Below are 6,821 nucleotides of genomic sequence, written 5' to 3' on the forward strand. Positions count from 1 at the left end.
AGTAAATTCAAAATTTGGATTAGAATGGAAACTTATAACAGTATTTCAACTGAAAATTTAATATATTCTTAAAGAATACAGAGACATATCCCAATACTCAAAATTATTATTGTATTCCCAACAATCAAAATTATGAGTGTGTAAACAACACAGCTTTAGATGATCTGGCAGGACGGGCTCGTTAGCTCGCTGGAACACTAGAGTTCATAAACAGACATGCGTATTACTTTAGGTGAAGCCACCCGTGGCAAAATCAGGATATACCACCACCTGCTACATGCAATAAAATACACATTATAAATTAGGACAGGGAGGCATATATCACAATATACAATTCTATCAGAATATTGTTCTAAATTAAACAATTGATTGAATTTCTTATGATTGATAATTTTCTGGTAACTGTTTCTTGTCTTGTTGACCTCTATAAGGTTTCCTAGCAAAATTTAATACATTAACATTTTGTTAACAGCCACCCTGGCATCTTTTAACATATAAATTAACATTTGATGATCAATTGTATTAGAAAGTATATCATAAACTCATATTTTCAATTAATCGTAAACCTGTTTTTTTAGTTTAATTTTATAAAGAAAAAAAAACCTTTGTACATTTAACTTAAAATGTGTGGTGTACACATGCAGTGTTTGACATTGATTCCCAAGCTTATCTCCCCTATATCATAAAGAGCAAGTGGTGTCTGGTTACACACACACACACACACACACACACACACACACACATATATATATATATATATATATATATATATATATATATATATATATATATATGTATGTAAATATATATATATATATATATATATATATATATATATATATATATATATATATATATATATATATACATATATATATATATATATATATATATATATATATATATATATATATATATATATATATATATATATATATAACGGATTGTGAGCGAAGCGAAAAATCTATTTTTGGGTGAGATAGCCATGGCGTCCTGATGGAAGGTTCCATTTTGGTAGCTTCCTTGGGTAAATAACTACTAAGATATTCCCAGAGAATTTAACCACAGGTTATCACAGAATTCTAACTTCTGGAGCGAGTATCCTAAAGGTTTCCCTTTAAGACATCGTATATCAACAGGGGATGCATGTATTAACGCGCCACATAGCTATCTACACCCCGAACAGAGTTAATGCTTCGGTGTGTAAGGGCTGAGAATAGCTGGGAGCCGTTCCATAGCTAATCTCATTCGTGGCTACTACTGATACTCGAGACGTAAACAAACGGGCGCCATTGCTTAAATGACGTCACGTCCGTCTTTATCCTGAAGCCAGTTGCTTGCCCATCACCATGATACAGCAGAGCAGGGTGGGACCTAAAAACTGGACGAAGTAGCAGGGAGGGTCCATCAGGACGCCATGGCTATCTCACCCAAAAATAGATTTTTCGCTTCGCTCAAAATCCGTTTTTTGGGCTCAAGCCATGGCGTCCTGATGGAAGAATACCAGAGAATCAATGTATCGTGGTAGATTTTCCCCTATTAGTAAGTGCCAAGGCATTGACAAATTAGCATAGTAATCTTGGTAAAGAACCGTAGGGAAGAATCATCCTGCCCCCCTTGGCAGTGAAGTTCCCACGGGCCATGCCGACGTCAAAGTGGTATTGAAGGGCTATTCATCCTGATAGAAGAACTTGAAGAACTTGGAGACGAAGCCGAATGTTTGGTATTCGTATAGGAACATTCTGAAAAGCAGACCAGTGGTGGTTGGGCACTGTGTGCTGAGAAGGGTGATTCATCTCCAGGGTATGAAGAGTAAGATTCGTATTGGAACATTACATAATCAGAGTGAATATAAATTAAGAGTTAGTATCTTAATTTCTTCATAACCATAAGGAAAAGGGGATAATAAAACTATGACAGGCATGTATTTCATAGTAAGTAGGAGCTGATTGAGACGCACAGGTAATAAAATAGAAATTTTATTTCACAAATGCAGAAATTAAATGAATTGCAGCAATAAGTAAAGTTCATTTACAGTAATTATAATGTACATAGTAAAAAAGACTTGCTCTTGAATCTGAAAAGGAATTTCAAGTTTATTAGTAGGCACTCGTTCTCGAGGAACGTAAGTCTTTGATTAAAAACACATCATGCTCAGGGCATGCGGCACTTGTGTGACAACTATGACATTTCACCTGGGATAAGAACAGTTATAAAAGCACTAAGTGTTTTCGACATCACTATGTATCGCTCGAGGGTCTACATAGGCACCCGAAGAGTTAGAGTCCCAAGTAACTCACTGTTCTATGCAGAGTTAGGTGCAGGTTTCATAACACTACCTGCGGCTACCACAAAATGTTTGACTTCGTGCACTTGTTTCGCATAATGTTTAAAGAAAACGCGCGAGGACTTCCAGCCTGTGAAGTTTTTAAGGCTTTCAAAGTCCATACTCTGAAAGAAATTCAGAGATGATGCAACTTTCCTAGGATCATGACCGGCGGGTGTACTGTCAGGATCCGCTCTGCGAATGAAGTACTGTAGGTGATTTTCGTTCTTAATTGTTTCAGTGACAGGTCGCTGCCCGATGTTTCTCCTTTGAAGAGTTGGCCTCCACCAAAGTTCGAAGTTCTGCGAAGATAGACCTTGAGGCTCTCTACTGGGCATAGAGAGACATCTTCCTTCAGGGGGCATATTCTCCAGGGGCCCCATCTTTTGGTGGGTAATTCATTTTTGGCGAGAAACGTCGGATCAGGGGAGAGGGTAACGTCTCCTGTATCGGTAAACAGGATGTGTCCTTCCTCTCTTGATAATGCCACTATTTCGCTGACTTGAGCTCCCGAAGCAAGAGCAAAGAGAAATATAACTTTCTGAGTCAGATCCTTGAGAGGGCATGAATCATTATCCAAGTTGGAGGCGAAATGGAGCACCTTGTCTAATGACCAGGAGATCGGTTTCGGTGGGGGTGCTGGGCGTAGGTGAGCACATGCTTTCGGTAGTTTGTTGAAGATGTCGCTGGACAGATCAATTTGGAAGGCATATAGAATTGGTCTGGTCAAGGCCGATTTGCAGGTTGAAATCGTATTGGCTGCTAATCCCTGTCCATGAAGGTGAATAAAGAAGGACATGCAGAAATCAATTGTGATTTCTTTAGGATTTTTTGTCTTGACGAAGGAGACCCATTTCCTCCAGGATGATTCGTATTGCCGTCTTGTGGATTCGGTCTTGTATTCCTCTAGGAAGTCCAGACTTTTCTTCGAGATCCCAAACCTCTTCTTTGCGGCTAGGGAGAGAAAATCATGAGATGAAGGTCCTTGATTTTCGATGATGAAGCGAAGACAGTCGACTTCTGTACTTGTTGGGGGAGAACTGGGCCCGGGAGAGGGATCAGCTTGGGCTGCAGCTCCAGGACCAGGGGGTACCAGTTGCTCCGGGGCCACTTGGGAGCCACTAGGGCCGCTGTCCCTTTGAAGGTTCTCAGTTTGGATAGGACTTTCAGCAGAAGGTTGGTGGGAGGGAACAGGTAGATCTTGGACCATCTGTCCCAGTCCAGTGACATGGCATCCACTGCTTCTGCCTTGGGGTCCTCGTACGGGGCCACATACCGAGGAAGTTGATTGTTGTCGCTCGTTGCGAAGAGATCTATCTGAAGTTCCGGGACTTGGTGAGAGATGAAGGAGAACGATCTTGCGTCTAGAGACCATTCCGACTCTATCGGGTTTGTTCGAGATAGAGCATCCGCCGTCACGTTGCGGAATCCTTGTAGGTGAATTGCAGACAGGTGCCACTTCTTCTTCTCTGCCAGACGGAAGATTGGGAGAAGCACCTGATTTATCTGGGGCGATCTTGAGCCTTGGCGATTGAGACAACGAACTACCACCGAGTTGTCTAGGGTTAGACGAATGTGGATCGAGGGAGGCGGGGATAATTTCTTCAGAGTTAGAAGGACCGCCATGGCCTCCAAGATGTTTATGTGGAACGTCTTGAACAGGGGAGACCAGGTGCCTTGAGCCTGTTTTTGGTGGGAGTGACCTCCCCAACCCTCCAGCGAAGCGTCCGTGTGGATGTTGAGTGATGGAGGAGGGTGTTGAAGAGGAATGGACCTTTTCAGGGCCTTTGCTTCCGACCACGGCTTGAGGAGACGTCGAAGTCTGTTTGGGAGCCGTCTCTTGAGGTCTCTTCGAGCGATGGATGCAGAACGTCTCCAGACTCCCGCGGCATCCTTTAGCTGTGCACGAAGCGCTGGGTTTGTTACTGAGGCGAACTGTAGAGAGCCTAGAACTTGTTCCTGCTGGTGTCTTGAAATTCGTCTGGATTTCAGTAGTCGCTTGACAGACCCTGCTATTTCCTTCCTTTTCTTCTGGGGGATGGAAAGGCGGTGTGACTGAAGGTTCCGTTGGATTCCTAACCACTGGAACTTCTGAGCTGGAGAGAGGCGAGATTTCTTCTCGTTGATCTTGAATCCCAGGTGTTCTAGGTACTGGGTGACTTTGTTGCAAGATTTTACACAATCTTCGGGCGATGGAGCCCAGACTAGCCAGTCGTCGAGGTAGGCCATCACCTGGACGTTTCGGAGGCGGAGCTGTTGTACTATGGCGTCCGCCAGCTTTGTGAAGATCCGAGGGGCCACATTGAGGCCGAAGGGCATGGCCCGGAAGGCGTAGCTTTTCCTTTAGAGTCGAAATCCTAGGTAGGAGGAAGCGTGATGGTTCATTGGAACGTGCCAGTAGGCATCCGCCAGGTCTATGGAGACCGTGTAGGAACCTCGAGGCAGAAGGGTCCTTATTTGTTGAAGAGTCAGCATCTTGAACTTGTCGTTCGCTATGAACTTGTTGAGGGGGGATAAGTCCAGAATGACTCTGGGTTTGTCGGAGTCTTTCTTGGGGACACAAAACAGTCTTCCTTGGAACCTGGTGGACTTTACCCTCCTTATCACCTTCTTGTTCAAGAGATCTAGGACATATTCTTCCAGAAGGGGGGTTGATTGTTGGAAGAACTGCTGGAATGTTGGGGGTGGTTGAGTCCAACTCCAGCCTAGACCCTTCTTGACGATGCTGTGTGCCCAGGGATCGAAGGTCCAACGATCCTGGAATTGGCGGAGTCTTCCTCCCACCGGAAGCACTTCATTGCTTCTGGTGTCCCGAGGGCTTGCTGCCTCGGCCGCTAGCTCCCTTTCCTCCTCTGCCTCTGGAGGGACGGCGAGACGCGTCTCTGCCTGCACCTCTGTTTGAGCCTCTACCTTTGGGACGAAAGGTAGTCGTCTGTTGCTCGAAAGCAGGGGTGAAGACCGGTGACTGTGACAACAACACCGGTTGGGTGACCAATTGAAAGGTCTGTTGTGGCTGAGCTGCCACTTGGGAGGTAGCGGGTCCCGGAAACTGACGTCTTGGTTGACGTTGCTGGGGTTTCTGTTTTGAGGACTTCCTCTTAGGTTGAGGTCCGTCGTCCTGAGAGGGTTTCCTCTTCCTTGACATGCCCCACTTGTGGAGAAGGTTCCTATTCTCCGTGGCGGCTTTGTCGGTGATTTCCTTCACAAGGTCAGAAGGAAAGAGGTGTTTGCCCCAGATGTTGGAGGAAATCAGCCTCCGGGGTTCGTGTTTCACAGTGGCACCTGCGAACACGAATTCACGACAGGCTCTCCGAGCCTTCATGAAGTGGTACAAGTCCTTCATCACGGTTGTCATGTGGGATTTGGAAAGTACCATGTAGTGGTCTGGTACTCTGGTGTCACAGGCCATAATTTCAAGTTGGACTTGGTGAGACATGGATGCTGCGAGCCTCTCCTTCGTATCTTGTTCCCGACGAAGGAGGTGATCGTTGAGCTTAGGGAGGTCTTCGTTAAACTGACGTCCGGCGACGTCAGGATCTAGCTTTCCCACGACGAACGTATGCTGGATGTCCTTCCAGTGTCGAGCGTCAGGGGGAGTGACTATGGAGAAGGGTCTGCACTCCTCCAGTGCAGGGCAGGCTTTCCCCTCTTCCACAGCTTTAAGGCACGCAGTGAAGGCCTTTTCCAAGAATGGAAGTACCGCATTTTCAGGTGCGACATAAGTAGGGTGCTTCTTGCTCAGGCCCGGAAGCTTAGAGCAGGTAAAACCCCTACTCTTGAACGTGTTGGCTAGCATAGCCTGGGCCTTCGCGAGATCGAACACTATCTCTTCCTTCGGTTCGGTCTCTTCTTTAGAGGCAGGTTCAGAACGAAGTCGGACGTAACAGTCTGGGTAGGCCTCGAAGTTTGGGAAGAACTCCACGTCTTCCAAAGGGACCGTGCCGATCTTGTCGCTGACAAAGATCCTGCCGGTCGCGATAACTATATGCTCAGCATACCTCCATGGGTTGGCATATGAGCAAGCGGGGAGATCCTTAACCGAAATCCTCTTCGGTTCTCTGGATCCCATCATGGACCTGATGAACTCCTGATTCTCCTTTAACCTGTCGTCCATGACGGCTCTAATCAACCGGATCATTTCTTGAGTGGATGAAGAGGGATCCGGGGTCGTGGAGGTAGACGGGATAGATACTTCCGTCGGTGTAGGAGTAGGAGCGGAGATGGAAGGAGGAGCGACCTCTTGCTCCGACTCGGCGTATTCCACCTGGTCTTCATCATCTTCAGCTCCTTGAGCCATAAGAGTCTTCTCTGTGTCTTCCGAGACGTCCGACATCTGTTCGTCATCTTCGGAATCCAGGCGGCACTCGTGCATGGACTGGGCCATGACAACATCAGGTTCCACTGTAATTTGGACAGTGGGGATCACATCCTTGGGTACCACTGAATCAGGGGAGGCCTTAGGGAACAGGAGTGACCTCATTTCTTCAGTGGCCAG

This window comes from Palaemon carinicauda, chromosome 8 (assembly GCF_036898095.1).
Source record: "Palaemon carinicauda isolate YSFRI2023 chromosome 8, ASM3689809v2, whole genome shotgun sequence".
NCBI lineage: Eukaryota > Metazoa > Arthropoda > Malacostraca > Decapoda > Palaemonidae > Palaemon > Palaemon carinicauda.